General features: G+C 38.6%; 1 protein-coding gene across 3 annotated transcripts in view; it reads left to right on the forward strand.

The window, feature by feature from the left end:
- Positions 1–19356, forward strand: part of CACNB2 (calcium voltage-gated channel auxiliary subunit beta 2) — a 395023-nt gene that overhangs the window by 774 nt on the left and 374893 nt on the right. The window lies entirely within an intron of this gene.

A 19356-nucleotide genomic window follows, 5' to 3' on the forward strand; every position in this document is an offset into this window, starting at 1 on the left:
AACTGTCTCTGCTCACTCCTAGGCACTAGCCAAGGCTTTTCCTCTCAGACTCTCCTGGTGGTTCCCTTCCCCGGGGAAGACCTTCAGCTTGGGCTGGGGAGGGCAGTGAGGACTGGGACAAAGTTTGCTACTTTCCCTCCGCTCCCTTCGTTTTAATGCTTGCCCCCTAGTGAAAGCCTTGGGACCCCTTTCCTCCCTGTGGACTATGAGTGCCTTCTGGAAAAAGGCTGGATTCCTGCTCTTTGTGAAGCAACAGAGAGAGGGAAAGAGAGGGGAGAGGGAGAGATGAGCAGAGCAGAGGAGAGGAGAAATAGAGACACAGAGAGATTTCGATTGCTTTGAGTGATGGTGCTGTCTATACTTCCATGTGTCACTAGTAAGGGGTCCTCCAGGGGTTTTTTTTTTCCCTAGGAGGAAGAATTCGCTCTTGTGTGGTGGCCTGAGGCTGTTGTAAGCTGGGCTTGGGGGCAAGATTTACTGAGTGGTTTTTGCTGCAAAATATGAACTAGTTTCTTGGCATTAAGACAGCATACATATGATAAGTTGTGGTGAGTTATTCCATGAGTGACATATCTGTTAAATTTCTCATTGCTGTGGGCTAGAATGCTGTTCAAACAATCGGGAATGTTTTCAGTAAAGTAGGTTGTAGAGACTGGTGGCTCCAGAAGAAATATTCATGTTTTGTTAAAATGTTGTTATCAGTGAGAGAAAAGTAACAAATATGTAAAGCATAATTAGCTTCGTGGGTGGCAGTGTGGTGTAGTGGGTAGATAGCAAGCCAGTCTTGGAGTTAAGACAGACCTGAATTGAAGTTCTGGGTCTAATGCATAATGGCTGTGTGACCCTGGACAAATCACTTTGCGCTTCAGTAAGCGGCACAGTTCTGTAAGACTCTACGTTGAGAGGCAGCAGTGGAGTGGGTAAAGTATCAGAATGGGATTCTGGAGGACTTAAGTTCAAATGCCAGCTTTGCCACTTGTTATTTGTGTGATCTTGGGCAGATTGCTTCACCTGAGATTCAGTTATTGGGGGTGTTTTTTCATGTTAAAAATCAAAAGATTGGACCAGATAATCTGCCTCTGGGTTCCCTTTCCCCTCTAAATCCGGGTTCTGAGGATTCTAAATTGCGAAGAAGCTCAGATTTTAGTCAGCTCCATGGAAATGCCAGGAACTTCCAGCTACTGACAACATCATATTCTTCCCTCCATCCCCATTACTTTTCCTCAAAAAAACATAGAAACAGGTAATGTGATGTAACTGGAATTCCACCCATTTTTTTCTGTTGTTTTGTTGTTGTTCAATCATTTCAGTAGCTTCACTCTTCGTGACCCCATTTAGTGTTTTCTTGGCAAATACGCTACCATTTCCTTCGGCAGTTCATTTTACAGATGAGGAAACTGAGGCAAATAGGGTGAAGTGATTTGCCTAGGGTCACACACATAATAAGTGTCTGAGGCCAGATTTGAATCAGGTCTTCCTGACTCCAGGCCTGGCACCCTATCCACTGTGCCATCTAGCTGCCTCTGTTGTTTTTTTCCTAGGGGGAAAATTTCACAGAAGTTCAGATTTGTATTTTAGCACCTAGTTTTGTAAGCAAAGTGAACAGATGGTTCAAAAACTTACCCAGCACCTGCCAGACTCTGAAATTCTGTTTTCAAGTCCTCTAATTACGGTCTCTATGTTGATCTTGAATTCAGGCGTTCCTAACCTGTGGTCCATGACCTTGTTTTAAAAAAGTGTTTTCATAACTGTATTTCAGTATAGTTGCTTTCCTTTGTAATATTGGGCACTTTATTTTATGCATTTAAAAATATTATGAAAATGGGTTCATAAGTTTTGCCAGACTGCTAAAGAAATCCATGACACCCCCCCCCCCAGGTTAAGAACTCCTGTTTGTGTCAAATTATGTAATGGTGTTAAAATATATGTCCACTGCTGGTAACCAGATTTGGTTTCTCAGTCATGAAAAATATATAAAAACACATTGCTCCTACTGCTTTTTTCCTGGTTTTTACTTATTTTGCATTTTTGTATTAATGTTCATTTCTGAGTGCCTAAAAACAGAGGCAGGCAAGTAGCTAAGGGGTGATGGTCTGCACAGAAGGTTCCTGAAGCATGACAGAGCTACAGAGTCCCGAGCAGCTCCAGCCTCTATCTCCCTGCCTTCCCTACCTGCCAAAAATGACAACCATTTTACCTTGACTCAGTTTTATATCAAATTCTTCAAGGAAAACATTGCTTTTTTATACTGCATATGGTAAATGATAGAATCATAGACCAGCTTGGGACTTGGCAAGTGCTTTTCATTTATTCTCCTGCCTTGGGCCAGGACGTTTAAGCCATCCCAGAAAGATAAGTGTCTACCATGGAATCAACTCTGTTCGTGGAACATTGAAATAACATGCCATTATTGAGAAATGGATTTTTGACTTGCTGATGTTGTCTCTTAAGAGCAGCCGTGCATCAGCATCTTGATCTGAGATACCTTTCTGGGTTCTCCTGTGATCTGTATGGAATTCAGCAGACACTAAATGTTTTTGTTTCCAATATGCTATACGTCAATGCAGAGATGAACAAAGCCTGAACCCTGACCTTCTGGAGTAGGTTAATAAGCATGGGTGTACATAAGATGATGATAGGGATTGGATCTATGAATACAGAACTCAAAGGATCATAGATCGAGAGCTATAAGGTATGTTACAGATGGCAGTTGAATCCAGTCCTCCATTTTTACAGATGAGGAAACTGAGGCCTAGAAAGATAAAGTGACTTGTCTGGAATCAAACAGCTAGTAGATTTCTTAGGCGGGATTTAAATTCAAGTATTCCTGAATCAAAGTCAGACAAATTCTCCATTTTGTCACCTAGTTTCATTTAACTTTTTATCAAGGAAACTGTCTCTACTAATGTAGGTCTGCTATGCCTTCTTTGTAATTTATAGTCTTATTGCCTGGATGGTGGGTGAATAGATCATAAGATAATAATCCAGGGTGGCTTTAACTGACTTGCTCAGGGTTATATGGCTGGTATGTGTCAGAAGTGAAAGGGGAACCCAGGTCTTCCTGGCTTGAAGCCAACTCTGTGTACTCTGCCTTTCTGCCTGTAATATGTGGATATTTATAAACGTACACACACATGTATATATATGTATATATGTATGATGACACATGCATATATGCAAATGAATATTTATATACATGTGTAAATGCATATTCTCATATACATACATGCAAACATATGTGTGTATGTGTATACATATACGTGTGTTTGCATATATGTATTTGGCATAGCTGATACAATGCTGGACCTGGAGTCAGGAAGACTCATCTTTGTGACTTCAAATCCAGCCCCAGACACTTACTCCCTATGTGACCCTGGGCAAGTCATTTAACCCTGTTTGCCTCAGTTTCCTCATCTACCAAATAAGCTGGAGAAGGAAATGACAAACCACCCCAGTGTCTTTGCTAAGAAAACCCCAAGTGGGGTCACAAAGAGTCAAACATGAGTGAGATGACTGAATGACAATGTATATGTGTGTGTACACGCATATTAAATAATCAGCTTTTCAGGGAATGTGCCATATTTGTTATAGATCCAGCTGATCTTTCCAGAGCGGTTCTGTATTGCTCCACCTCATTCACTCTATATTTTAACCAGACTGATTAACTTGCTGTACTCTTCTATGTGATATTTCATGACCTTCCTTTGAGCTTTTGCCCAGGCTGTCCCCCCCATGCCTAGAATTCATTCTCTCATTCAGATCTTTAGAATCCCTAATTTCCTTTAAGGCTCACCTCAAGCACTGCCTCTTACCTTCATGATATTCCCAATTATTTGTGCCATCCTCCCTTCCCCCATTCCAAATTACTTTTTATTTACTTTGGATAAAGACAGGATCTAGTGGCTAGAGAGCCGGGTTTACCTGAGTTCAAGACCGCTGCCTAGGTGACCTTGGGAAGGTCTCTATAGGTCTCAGTGTTCTAGGCTCAAATAGAAATTGAGTGTCACTAGACTGTCCACAGGGATCTCTGTAGACCACATACTGACCTCATATTTTTTAAAATTGCTTATTTTAAGGGGCAGCTAGGTGGTGCAATGGGTACAGCACTGGCCCTGGAGGCAGGAGGACCTGAATTCAAATGCAGCCTCAGACACTTGACACTTAATTAGCTGTGTGACCCTGGGCAAGTCACCTAACCCTGATTGCTTTGACCCCCCCCCAATTGCTTATTTTATTCTGAACTCATTTATTTTATTCTGAACTTGAAATATAATTGTTTGCTTTATTGCATTTTAATTAATTTTGTTAAATATTTCCCAATTACATTTTAATCTCACTCAGGCTGTGCTTGGGAGTGTTGTGGGCCATGTGAGCCACCTGTTTGATAACTCTGTTCTAGGCCACTCTCTAAGACTGTAAGTTGCAATGGTAGAGGGAGTCTCTTCCCCTGGGAGGTGTTGGAGTGGGGTAGGAGGAAGCTACAGAGTGCACAATAGGGGGTTGGGGAAGGCTTCCTAGGGGAGGGAGCAATGATTTGGGCCTTGGAGAAGGAAGGATCTTAGCAAATATGCCATAGGAATGCCATACCTGGGCATCAATCCATGTGCATTCATATGGAGATGGTGGAGAGAACAACATGAGCGTATATTCCAGGACAGCTTTAATAATGAATATGTATTGAAGGGGAGAGGTCCAATATAAACCTGAGGAGGTAGGTGGGATCCAGATTGTATACATTAAGTGCCAGAATAATGAATTTGTATTCTAGCCCTTCAAAATGAGATAATGTACATAACATAACGTTTTGTGAATCTTAGAGTGTTTGTTATATGTACGTCAGCTGCTTTCATTGTCATCAGCTAGTGATGGTGAGCTCAGGGAAAGAGATGGGTGAATTATCATCGGAGAGGTAATTCTTGAGACCATCGAAGTGGATGAGCCAGGGAAGGAGAGAGAAAGTAGAGAGACCATGACTCAATAAAAAGGTCCAAGGAGTGCTCTGATCCGAAGTAGAACTGGGAGAAGAATATTGAGGGAGGTTCATAATGAATGGCTGCAGTGACAAATACTGAGAATGAGAGTGGAGAAAATGCCTTTGGGTTGGCCAGACCAAAGATTATTGTAGATCTGAGAGAGAATTTCGGAAGAGTGATGGGCATGGAGCTAAATTGTTAAGGGGATGGGATGGGGAGTTTGTAGAGCAGTGGTCGATGATGAAGCAGAGGTAGAAGGTCCAATCTCTCTACTCTCCATTCTTTCCTGGATCATCGCCTCTTCACTGTCTATGCTCTCCTTCCTTCCATATCTTGACCTCTTGGTGAACCAATTCAACTCTACTCTGTCTTCTTTTCTCAGGTTCCCTGTCCCCTTTTCCTGTCATCATTCTTTTTTTGGTTTTGTTTTGTTTTGATTTTTTGCTAGGCTATGGGGTTAAGTGACTTGCCCAGGGTCACACAGCTAGTAAGTGTCAAGTGTCTGAGGCCAGATTTGAACTCAAGTCTTCCCGACTCCAGGGCTGGTGCTCTATCCACTGCACCACCTACCTGCCCCCCACCCCCGTCATCATTCTTGCCCTGCCAAACCTCAACTTTGCAGCCAGTGTCTTTGGTCTTACTCATGTGCTGCTGAATGAAGCTGGAGAAAATCATGAAAACATACCGAATGGGTTAATATTAATAATAATGATGATGATGATAAGTCATATTTATAAAGTGCTTTAAGGTTTACACAGTGGTTTACAAATAATGTTTTCTCCTATCCTAACAATAGCCCAGGGAAATGGATGCTATTATTTATTCCCATTTCACAGATGAAGTAACAGATAGAGAGAGGTTAAGTGATTTGCCCGACATCATTCAGTCCTTCAATGAACAAATATTTGGATTTGAACTCACTATAAAATTATATTACATAATCTTGCTACAGCAAGGCAGTCTTTTTTGTACTTCCATAATTGATTCATTATGCCACTCAATACATTGGCTTTTCCAAACTTTTTTCATTTCTCTTCAAACTTTGCATGGCTTCACTCCCCCCACCCTCCTAAATGAGAACATTGCTTCATATTTCACTGAAAAAAATTGAGGCCATTCGATAAGAGCTCTCTCTTCTCCCCTCTTCCTTATCTCACATCACTAAGGTGTCTTCTGCTACTATCTCCTCCTTCACCTCTATCTCACGTGGAAAGGTAGCCCTTCCCCAGTAGATTGCCCCCCTCTGTCATCCCTTCTCTCTCATTTGTCTTCCATCTCTTTCCATATATATATTGGTTGCTTCCCTACTGCCTACAAACATGCCCATGTCTCCACCACCCTCAAAGACCTCCCTTCATCCACCCTTCCGTACTGTCCATACACACACACACACACACACACACACACACACACACACACAAAGAGATATAGATGTAGATATAGTTATTTCTATATTAATATCATTCCTCTCTTCTCATGACTAAACTCCTTGGGAAGGCCATCTCCTTTCTGCTTCTGACCACTGAAACTGCTGTCTCCAAAGTTACCAATGACCTCTGAATTGTCAAATTGAATGACCTTTTCACAATCTTCATCCATCTTGACCTTTCTGCAGCTTTTGACACTTTATCATCCTTCCCTCTGTTGGTTTTCTCCAATTTATCCTCTATATGTATAGTTTGTACATCGTTGTTTGCACATTGGGTCCCTCATTAGACTGTGAGGACCTTGACATATGAGAGACTGGTGTTTTGTTTTATTTTGTCTGTCTTTGCATCCCTAGCATTTAGTACAGTTCCTGGCACATAGTAGATACTTGATAAATTTTTGGTGACTTGACATGACTTGAGCAAGTATAGATGACTCCTGAAAATTTGTCGGTGAGAAGAGAAATATACACGTGTTGAAGGGATAGTGAAGCCAAGCGATATTTTTGTGTGTATTCATTTGTTGCAAGATAGAGGAAGCATAAAGTGCTTGTTAGGCAAAGAGCTGATTGGGTAGGGGTTAGGGGGAGCAGGAGTAGGAACCTGTAGGAGAATGATCGATACCAGACACTAGAATCATTAAGTTCAAGGGCATGGTGGAAGAGGTGCTTTCTTTTGATGAAGATAAAGAAGAGAGGATAGACAAAGTACATAGCATAAAGAGTTTTTTATGGAGGGGGACGTGGGGCTTGAGAGAATTCATAACAAATGTCCTCAGTCTTCTGAGTGTAAAAGGCAAGATCATCTACAGATAGAGATTGGAGGAAGTGAAGTTGAAAGCTTGAGAATTGGGGAGAAAGTCTTTATAAGACTAGGACCTTCATTTAATATCACTACTCTCCCCACTCCCAACACAAACACAGCTATAGCCAAACTTAAAATAAAATGTCTCCCTTGAGAAATATCTGATGAAATAAACTGAGAACAGCCAGAAGTTTATTTTAAACAGGTTGTATTTGTTAGCTCAGAAGCCAGGCTTGATGAACAGATTTTGTGGGACTTCTGATGTGACTCAGTCTTGCTGCTGAGCCATGTAATTGTGGACATTGTGGGATCAGGAATCCTGTGTTCAATTGAATGAGCAGATCCTTGGACTCATTAAGTGTTATCTGGCTAAAAAGGAGATGGTAGTGGGAAAAGAAGGGTGGGCATAATTGGAGCTAGTAGTGTGTCATTGAGTCTCAGGGAGACTGTGACCACCTCCACCGCATCAGAATTACATGTGGTAAGGAAGAGGCAGCTACCAAGTGCCTGGTTATTTTGCTTTGAGCAACAAATTCTAATCTGTTCCCTCCAGCTGAGCTTATCAGGTACTTTCCAAACGCATTTTAGGGATCCAGCCTCAAGGGAGGAATATCTTGAATAGCATCAGCAGAGAAATTCATTTGAAAGAACCAGCACTAGTTTTCTGGTTGCTTTCACTTGGAGCAGTCACTATATTTGTATTGCACTTGGTGGCTTCTCTAAAACTTTCTTCCCTCACTATAGCATCATTTACCTCTTAGATAACACTGGGAAATTAAAACCAAACCAAACTGAAACAAACCAGTAGAAAGCCACAAATATCTGGGCTTGATTTAAAAGCAGAAAAATGATCTATGTATGAACGAGTGATTGGGGGTTAGTTAATCATGTATTTGAGAGTTTCATTTCATTTTTAAAGTAATATATTTAGATTTAATTTATATATTCCTGAACTAAGTTCTGTAGAGTTATACTCTAGCAAGCTCTGGTGGAGAGAAGAAGTTACAGTGAGGAGGTGGTGACTTCTGGCTTCTCGTCAATATGGATGCCTGAGCAGAGGCAGGAAATTAGCTCCCTAACACCAATTCTTTCACAAACCTATAAATCTTGCCAGGCTGAATAACGATCTAAAACTTCAAATGAACAACTCTTCTAACTCTTCCATCCCAGAACTGTATAAAAAAACAGCTAGAATCCTCCAGGCAGTGGAAAAGGGAGCCACCATCAGTGCGAGAATGGCAGTGATAAGTTTACAGCCTTCTCAGATGACCAGAGAAAAACATGTAGCCTGAAGGGCCTGTCTTGAGGCAACAAGAGAAGAGAGCTAGCTAAGAAAGCCCCACAGAGTCTGGAAACCCACACTAAAGAACCTGGGATTCTACAGGTGTGGCAGTGACCGGTATGGGTGTGGCAGCAATCAGAACAGATTGTCCTAAGATGTTATAGAGGACCCTGAAGATCCAGTATTCTGAGCCTCAAAAATCTGGGGAGGGGGCAAAGCCTAGGATATTGAGATGAATGTAGGAATTCAGGTGACCTAGCTGGAGACCATACAGGGCCAATCACCACATCCAGAAGCACAGAAGGAAGCAGAGACTAGCCCCAAGACACAACCCCAGTTCAGGAAGTTAAGCCTGGAGAGAAGAATAAAATCCAACTTTAAAGAGAGTAACATTGTAAGAACTTCAAGCAAAGACACAAAGGGGAAAAAAAATGGTTTTTCATTAGGACTATATGGGAGAGGGGCAGGGAAGGAACAAGCATTTATTAAGTGCCTAATATGTGCCCACACATTGTACTATCAATTTACAAATATTTAATCATTGAATCCTCCCTGCAACCCTGGGAGGTAGGTACTATCATTATCCCCACCACACAGTTCAGGAAACTGAGGCATGTAGAGGTTAAGTGGCTTGCCCAGTATTACACAGCTACTAATAGTCTGAGGCCAGATTTAAGTCCAAATCTTCCCCATTCTAGGTCTAGCACTGTATTTACTGAGTCATGTATCTGCTACTTAGAAGAAAAGAAGCAAGAGATTAAAAAAAAAGTAAAAGCCCTGGAAGAAAGAATTGTAAGGAGAATAAATAGTTTAGAATAGAAAGTAGCAAACCTTATTCAAGTAATTGACTTCTTAAAAATTAAATTAGACCAAACAGAAATCAATGCCTCTATGAGATAACAAGAAATGTTAGAACAAAAATAAAGAGCAAAAATAGAAGATAAAATCTATCTGTTATTTTAAAAAAAAATGACTGACCTAAAAAAATAGGTCAAAGACAGATCACTTAAAAATTTTTGAACTCCTTGAAAGATGTGTTTTCTTTAAAGCTTACATGCTATATCTCAAGAAATCACAAATGAAAACTGCCCAGATCTATTAAAACCAGAGGGCAAAGTGAAAATACAAAGAATCCACTGATAATCTTCTGGAAGAATCTTCAAAAGGACAAGTCCAGGGCAGCTAGGTGGCACAGTGGATAGAGCACCATCCCTGAAGTCAGGAGGGCCTGAGTTCAAATCCAGCCTCAGGCACTTAATATTTACTAGCTGTGTGACCCTGGGCAAGTCACTTGACCCCAATTGCCCCCCAAAAAGCAAAAAAAAAAAAAGACAATTCCAGCAGTGTCATAGTAAAAAATTTAGAGCCTCCATATCAAAGAAGAAGTACTACAAGTACCTCCCACCACACCACCACCACCCTCCCTCTCCTCCCCTTCCCCCAGTTGGAAAAAAAAAGAGTTCCAATACTAAGGAACCATAGTTAGGTTCATATAAGCCCTGGAAATCTCAACTTTAAATGAGAGAAGATCTTGAAATACAACATTTGAAAAGACAAAGGATATAGACTTACAACCAAGAAAAACTTATACTCAAAAGCTTGGTATAATTCTTCAAGGAAAATGACCTTTTATGGAACAGAGGACTTTTAAGCTTTTTTGGTGAAAGACTAGAACTGAGTAGGAACTTTGAAATGTAAATATAAGAATTAAGAGAATCCTAGAAAAGGAAATGATGAAAGAGATGATTTCAGAGAATCTTGGCAAGTAGGAAATGTTGCAGAGTGAAATAAGTAGAACTAAAACAATTCCTACAATGACAGCATTTCAAATAAAGACTCTGAAAGCCTTAGCACTGACCAAATCAATGAGCAGTCACATCTTCAGATTGTTACCTACCTCCTCGGAAGAGAAGTGATGGACTTTAAGGTTCAGAGACATGTTTTTGCACACAGGTGCTATGTGGATTTGCTTTGTTTGACTATATTTATGTGTTACCAGGGTTTCTTTTTTTAGGGATAGGTGAGGTGGGAGGGCTAGGAGGAAGATTAGCACTAGTCAGGCTTCCTCCTCAAAGGAAGGCCTTTGAAACATTTTTGATGATGCCAAAAAAGAGGAACAGAAGGTTGGACAGAAGCACAGATAATAAGCAGGACAGTTTTGGAAGTAATGTGTGTAAATATATATGTATATATACACACACACACACATATATACACATACATATACATACACATATATATCTGCATACATATGAATACATATATATTTAATATATATAAATACATATATATTTAAAGTAAACAGTGTGAAATAGAAACACAGTTTTCATGCTCATTTTTGGAATGCTTTAAGTTCAGAATAAGAAATAAACTACTCCTCCCTCCTTTCATTAGAAGTCAAAGGCAATGAAAGTGGAATATTGCATATATTGTTAGAATTACTTAATGTGTTGGTTAGTTTTCTTGAATTGCCTTATTTTTTCCATCTCTTTTTCATTTGTGTTCCAAAAGATGGCTGCTGAGTGAGGAAGGGAGATGAATATATTAGGAAATGAAATTAATATAAAAATAAAAATATCAAGCAAAACCAAAAATTTAAATTGAAAAACAATGTAAAAATATGAGGAAGTTTGATTACACCCAAGAATATTCCCTCTTTATTTATTTTCAGCACACTCCCTCTAATCTATAAGTCATTGTTTGGTACCCTTTTTTAAGAATTAAAAGTAATTTTGTTTTAAGAATTTAATGATCTTGACATTGTACTTTGTAGAGTCCTTTTTTGTTTTTAGAGATTGGCATATATTTTAGAAGACAAATGCTTAAGAAACCTCTTGGTAGATTTCAGAGAAGCCTTCCATAGCTTGTTTGGTCATCTAGAAAGAAGCGAAAGAATTTAAACATAAGCATGTGTATTTATTTATCTATGGCAACAGCACCAGCTTCTAAGGAGCTTCATACTTCTGAGAAGCAATTGTTTGAAATTATCAGGGAAAAAAAAGTACCATCTGAAGTATCTAATTTTGGAAAATTATATACCCTTTATCTGAGATGAAGGGAATCATCACTAGGGTGCTCCCTTTCTAGATATATGGTCTTGATTCATTTTTTTTTCTTTAGATGAGGTGCATATGAAAGAAAAAAAAACACCTTATTTTCAGGTTTCAGAGACTGAGTAACCTTTGAACAGGTTGACATGTGAATAAGGTAGATTTGTGTCTAAACATGCATTAGTTTGTTCTTCAGCTTCAAAATTTCCTGACATGAAAAATTTCTTACTGCATTGTTAATTAGATTGCATACTCCTTGAGGGCAGAGACTGTCTTTTGCCTTTTTTTGTATCTCCAATGCTTAGCATGATGCCTGGAATGTAACAGGTGCTTAATAAATGTTTATTGATAGATTGACATCAGACATAAATATGGATTATTAAATTTGGGGTTTTTGTGGAAATATTATTTTTCCTTGTAAGTAGATACTGCAAACAAATTTTCTATGAATGAAAGGTACTCAATTTTTAAACAGAACTCCTTAAAAGAAAAAGCGCTGTTGAGTTCAGTCATGTCCAGCAAAGTAAAAGTATGATTAAGCTTATATGTTTCCATTGGCCTTTTATTATAAATGTGACACCTAGAGAATTACTAAAACTATTTAACTGCTACCTACACAGGGAAATAAGTGGTATGGTCAATATATTCAAACAAATTATCAAAATAATTTTAGAAAATGTTAAGGTTTTGAAGAAAAAGATACAGTTGAATATACTAGAGCTTACCTATTGAACTTTGTTGTTAATTCTTGTTTTGTTATTTTGTTATTATTATTGTTGTTTATTCCTATTTCACTGGTGTATGAAAATTCTGGTGAGAAAAATTCCTTTACTTAAGTAGATCAGGATTTGTTCTGCATCTATCTTTCAGAGTTTCTGAGGGTGATGGTGATAGAGATTCTGTTTGGTCACATAGCCAATGTGTGTTATGAGCAGAACTGGAACTCATGTTCTGTATCCTGAGGAAGGCTCCTTAATACCTACCTAGATCATTCTGCCCCTCACTGATTCAAATAGAACTGGTGCATTCTCTGTCATTGTTAATACACTCAGCTGTATTTCATTAAGTCATATTTTCTTAGTGTATAAACTGTGTCTTAGGAACAAGTTAATGGTTTTTGTAGTAGTACTGTCTCTGGTATATTTCTACCAAGAGGTGGTTGAGGTAGAATGATAATGGCCTGGAATACAAAAAATCCAGATATTATCACCATTAACTAGGGAAGGGGAGGGAAGGGACTGGGAAGAGAATGAACATTTATATATATACAGAGTGCTTTGCAAATATCATGTTTGATCTTCCCAAAAAATGTGAGGTAAACATTTGTATTATCCTTATAGTTGGGGAAACTGAGGCAAACAGTGGTTAAGTGACTTGCCCAGTCACCAAGCTAGTAAGTATCTAAGGCTGTATTCGAACTCAGGTCTTCTTGACTCCCTACCCAGCTCTTAATCCAGGATACCACTTAGCTTCCTATTAGTATGACCTTGAAAAAACTCACTTTTCCTTTTTGGGCCTCAGTTTTTGGTTTTTTTTTTTTAAACTGTAACATGAGGGGATTGGATTAGACTAGGTAATGAGTAGGATTAACATTTTATTCTTCATTCAGGTATGCCATGAAGTAATGATTCAGTGAATTCTTTCTGTGGTCTGAAACTGGTTACTCTCTCTTGTCTGAAATTTTAAGGGAACAGCTTCTGAAAGCATGTACCTAACTTGATAGAGTACCAGTTTAGCCACAAAGGAGATCTGCCTCAGTACTTCATGTATCACAGCTTCTTCACGTACAGTTTCATGATATTGCAAAGAAACTTAAGCAAGGAAACTGTAAGGCACAGAATGAATGAATTAAAAAAAAAACCCTGGGCAAGCAACAGGGTTGACTTTTTTTATTTTACATTTTAAAATTTTATTTAATATTTTATTTTTCCCCAATCACATGTAAAAACAAATTTTAACATTTGTTTTTTTTTTAATTTTGAGTGCCAAATTCTTTTTCCTTCCTTCTCTTCCCGCCTCATTGAGAAGGCGAGCAATTTGATATAGGTTATACATGTGCAGTCATGCAAAACATATTTCCGTATTAGTCATGTTGTGAAAGAAAACATAGATTAAAAAAAACAGGAAAAATAAAGAAAGGGGAAAAAGTATGCATTCAGATTCTACATTCAGATTCCATAAGTTCTTTCTCTGGAGATGGATAGCATTTTTCATCATAGGCCCTTCGGAATTGTCTTGGATCGTTGTATTGTTGAGAATAGCTAAGTTGTTCATAGCTGATCATGTTACAATATTGCAGTTACTGTGTATACTGTTCTGTTTCTACTCACTTCACTTTGTTATCAGTTCATGTAAGTCTTTCCAGGTTTTTCTGACAGCATCCTGCTCATCATTTCTTATAATAGCACAATAGTATTCCATCACAATCAATACCATATACCAATTGTTGGACATCCCCTCACTTTCCAATTCTTTGTTACCACTAAAGGACCTATTCTTGCACATATAAGTTCTTTTCTTTTTTTTTCATCTCTTTGGGATACAGACCTAGTAGTGGTATTGCTGAATCAAAGGAAATACAGTTGGGTTTTTTTTAGCTCTTTAGGCATAGTTCCATTTTGGTTGAATCAATTTACAACTCCACTGACAGTGCATCAATGTCTCAATTTCCCCGCATCCTCTTCAGCATTTGTCATTTTTGTTTTCTCTCATATTAGCCAATCTGATAGGTGATGGGTGGTACCTCAAAATTGCTTTAATTTGCATTTCTGTAATGAGTAGTGGTTTAGAGTAATTTTTCATATGACTACAGATAACTTTACTTTGAAATCTGCCTGTTCATATCCTTTGACCATTTATCAATTGTGGAATGGCTCTTATTTTTATAAATTTCACTCAGTTCTCTATATATTTAAGAAAGGAGGCCTTTATCAAAGACACTTGCTGTAAAAATTTTTTCACAGTTATGATTATTGTGTATTTCCCTCCATCCTAGTTTCCCCCTGTTTATCGTATGCTCTCTCTCCTTTCACCCTGTCCATCCTCAAAAGGATGCTTCTTACCGCCTCTACCAATCTATTCTCTCTTCAATCAGGTTTTCCCCTTCTCTTATTCCTCTTTCCCTCCTACTTTCCTGTAGGGTAAGACAGATTTCTTTATTCTTTTTTTTTTCTTTTTTGGTGAGGCAGTCAGGTTTAAGTGACTTGCCCAGGGTCACACAGCTACTAAGTGTCAAATGTCTGAGATCGGATTTGAACTCAGGTTCTCCTGACCCCAAGGCCACAGCTCTATCCACTTCGCCACCCAGCTGCCCCTAAGACAGATTTCTATACCTGAAACTGAGTATGAAAGTTATCCCCTTTTTGAGCCAATTCCAATGAGAGTAAGGTTCAAGGTCTCCCACCCACCTCGCCCATTTTCCCCTCCACTGTAAAAAAGCTCTTTCATGCCTCTTTTATGTGAGATAATTTGCCCCATTCCACTTTCCCTTTCTGCTTCTCCCAGTCCATTCCTCTTTCTCATCCTTTAATTTTAATTTTTTAGATAATCAACTCATCGTATTCAACTCACACCTGTGTACGCTGTCTATGTACACTCCTTTTAACAGCCCTAATAATGACAAAGTTCTTTAGAGTTACAAGTATCATCTTCCTGTGTAGGAATGTAAACAGTTTAACCTTATTGAATTCCTTATAATTTCTCTTTCCTGTTTACCTTTTTATTTCTCTTTTGAGTCTTATATTTGAAAGTCAGATTTTTTATTCAGCTCTGGTCTTTTCATCAGGAGTGCTTGAAAGTCTTCTGTTTCTTTGAATGTCCATTCTTTCCCCTGAAGGATTATGCTCAGTGTTGCTGGGTAGGTGATTCTTGGTTGTAATTCTAACTCCTTTGCCCTCTGGATCCAAGCCCTCTGATCCATTAATATAGAAGTTAAAATCTAAGCACTGAATCTAAAATCTAAAATGCTAAATCTTGTGTTGTCTTGACTGTCACTCCACAATATTTGGATTATTTCTTTCTGGCCACTTGCAATATTTTCTCCTTGACTTGGGAGCTTTGGAGTTTGACCATAATATTCCTGGGAGTTTTTGTTTTGGGATCTCTTTCAGGAGGTGATTGGTGGATTCTTTCCATTTCTGTTTTACCCTCTGGTTCTAGAACAAGCCTGTACAAGATATGGCCCACAGGCCACATGCAGCCTGCCAAAGAATTCTGGTGGCCAAGAAAAATGTAGAGTTGCCACTGAGCACTCTCCTGTTTGTTATGTGACCTTTGGCAACCAACCATTGTCATTCTGTCTCTAGTCTAACCTATTTGTAGTGTGAAGAAGTTTACAAGTTGTGAGGTCTGTTCTAGAATATCTGGGCAATTTTCCTTGATAATTCTTGAAAGATGACATCTAGGCTATATTTTAAATCATGGCTTTCAGGTAGTATGGTAATTCTGAAATTATCTCTCCTTGATCTATTTTCTAGGTCAATTGTTTTTCCAATGAGATATTTCACATTTTTTTCTATTTTTTCATTCTTTTGATTTTGTTTTATTGCTTTTTGGAGTCTTGTGGGGTCAATTCTCATGTCCAATTTTAATTTTTAAAGAATTATGTTCTTCAGTGAACATTTGTACCTTCTTTTCCAATTGAACAATTCCGCTTTCAATGAAATTTTTTTTCCTTCGGTGAATTTTTGTACATCTTTTTCCGTTTGGCCAATTCTAGTTTTTAATGCTTCCTTTACTAAGCTGTTGACTCTTTTTTTAAAAATAATTTTCTTTCATCATTATCATTTCTTTCCCTATTTTCCCTCTACCTCTCTTAATTGGTATTTAAAATCCTTTTTCAGCTCTTCCAGGAATTCTTTTTGGGCCTGAGACCAATTCTTTTTTGTTTTGTTTTGTTTTGTTTTTGAGGCTTTGGATGGAGCAGTTTTGATTTCATTGCCGCCTTCTGAATGTGTGTTTTGATCTTCCCTGTCACCATTGTTAAGTTCTATGGTCAGGATCCTTTGTTATTTGCTCATTTTTCTAGCCTATTTCTTGACTTTTAGCTTTATATTAAAGTTGGGCTCTGCTCCCAGGATGGAGGGTACACTGTCCCAAACTTCAGGTTTTTTTGCACAGCTGTTTTCAGTTTTAGGGGATTTAAAGCTTTCAGTTTTTTCAAGGTGGTATGATCTAAGGAAAAGCGTGTTTATTACTCTCCTGGCCTGGCAACCACAAGAACTCTTTTCTGCCCTGCAACTCTGACCAGGATACCCACTCTTCTCTGGCCACAAGATCTGGTGTGCTAGTGCTTCTCTTTGCCCTGGGACTGTGACCTGGATCTGAGTATGGGTAATGCAATAGAGTCTTGCACCCACTGCCAGCAAAGGGATCCCTATAATCTTCTGACCAGTTGTCCAACCCCCTTATTATCTGTGGGCTGAGCGCTCCAGAAACAGCCACGGCAGCCACTGTTTCAGTCGCCTCCAAGGACCGCTGCTGGTTTGCTGGATGAGGCCTGCTCCGATGCAGCCTGTTCTTGAGTGTGTTCCACTCTCACCATGCAACAGACCTTTTCTGCTGACCTTCTAATTTGTCTTGGGCTGCAAAATTGTTTTACTCCATTCTTTTATGGGTTCTGCCACTCTAGATTTTGTTTAGAGGCATTCTTTAAAGTTGTTTGGAGGGGAAGCTCAAATGAGTTCCTGCCTTTTCTCTTCCATCTTGGCTCTCCTGCTCCCGAGGGTTGGAATTTTAATGTAACTTCACTGTACTTTAGCTACTGAGGCCCTGGAATGACACCTGAAATGAAGTTGCCTTGAATTGTTCCTTATGTTCAAAAATATATTTGTTGATGTTCATAAAGATGAGTGATGTACGTGTTCATAAAAATGAGTGATGTGCTTGGAACAGATTTAATCTTTAAAGCAGGGGGGATATTGGAGGCTTGAAAAATGTTTATAAGCAGAAGCAGGACAGAGACCTTTGCCATAGCAGTCAGAATTCAGAGCAAAGATTGTCAGTGTTAAAAGGAAACAGGGGTCTTTAATATATTGGTTGGATAGTTGGGGAAAGGTTATCACCTGCCCTCTTCCTCCTTCACTATAGCTAAGAGACTCTTTATGGGTTCATAAAACTTCAAGATAATTTCCATGGCCCTGGTACTAGTTGGCAGAAATATGATGAAATTGGGAGGAATTTATTTTTCTTAATTCAAGAGATTGTTAAGGGCTGAGGAAAGGGAGGAAGGTAGGAAGGAAGGCAGGAAGCAATATAGGAAGGCAGGCAGGAAGGCAGGCAGGAAGGCAGGAAGGCAGGAAGGAAGGAAGGAAGGAAGGAAGGAAGGAAGGAAGGAAGGAAGGAAGGAAGGAAGGAAGGAAGGAAGGAAGGAAGGAATTTAGGAAAGAGGGAAGGGAGAGAGGGAGGGAGGGAAAGAAGGAGGGATGGAAACTTTTCTAAGCAATGTTTTGTATATAAGCCATTCATTTTAACAAAAGAGCTGAAAATACATGATTAACCACCAGGCATGTTGGTCAGATCAGTATAATAAAAGAAAGGAAATAATTTCCCCTAATTCTTTTTCTGCAAGACTTTTCTGGGGAGTGTTTCCTTTCCACATATAGGTGACCAAAAATAATTCTGTTGCTTGATTTGTATTATTTGACTATTCTGTCTCAAATGCTTTGCCATTTGATTTATGGTTCCTGCTTTGTTAGTAGAGAATGAACACAATGCCTCAGTTTCCTCATTTGCAAAGTAAGAGGATTATATTAGATGATCCTCCAGTTCTAAATCTATGGCCTGTGTCTATAAGGAGATTGAGTCATATTTATATGACCATGATTACCCCCAATAGCCTACATTGAACCTGGGATAGTAAGGGACTCCACAATCATGTAGGGCTCATGCTGTATAAAAATAAGCTATTTTTCCCGTATGGAATAATTTAATTTTTTGTGTTATTAGGAAACTTCTGAATGCCACTTAAGGTTTCTTAAGGCTTACAAGACATTTGCAATCAATCCTTTAATAACTGGAAAAGAAACTTGTGAAAAGAAAATAATTTTTCTCTTGTTTACTGAATGACATTTACATTAAAAAAAACCTGTATGCTGGGTAAAACCCAATATTATGTGTATTATGTAATGAAGGCCCAGAACTGATTGACTTTCCTTTCTGAAGAATGGTGGTAAGACACATGTATTTTATACAGATCTCTTCCCTACTTGAAAAAGAATGAACTTATTTAAGAAATGCCTTTTGTTTGAAGGCTGTTTCACAGTCACAGTGATTACAAATTCACCCAGATTACTCAAAATACTGCTTATACTTTGTAATAAATTCCAACTTGTGTAAATACTATGTATATTATAGTTTATTTGATACTGAAGTTTTAATGAGAGTCATATGCTTATATGAAATATTTTAGGTTAGCATTTTCAAAACCTGAATATAGTGATTTTAAATGGTTTCTATAATTTTTCATGATTTAAGTTACATGAGTCAGGTATTTCCAGTCATATTGTGGTATTTGTCCCAAAATATTTTTCTTCCAAACCTAGAATCAGTATATCTGTATGATTTTCTCTAACAAGTTGAATCTGTAGATAGAGTAAGAGGTGAAGGGGGAAGGGGGGGAGGAGAGAGTGGGACTTCACCTTTTGTAGTGTGAGCCTTTTGTCAAGGACAGTTCTGATGAGCAAAAGCATTTTTTACTTTCCCTTGAAAAGACACTTTAAAAATATATCACTAAATGTTCTATAACAATACAGGGATATAACATTATCTTTAATTGAAACATTCTTCCTTCACTGTCACCTGAAAAATGAGGAATTCCATTA

This window comes from Phascolarctos cinereus, unplaced genomic scaffold, assembly GCF_003287225.1.
Source record: "Phascolarctos cinereus isolate Bilbo 61053 unplaced genomic scaffold, phaCin_HiC Scaffold_1;HRSCAF=81, whole genome shotgun sequence".
NCBI lineage: Eukaryota > Metazoa > Chordata > Mammalia > Diprotodontia > Phascolarctidae > Phascolarctos > Phascolarctos cinereus.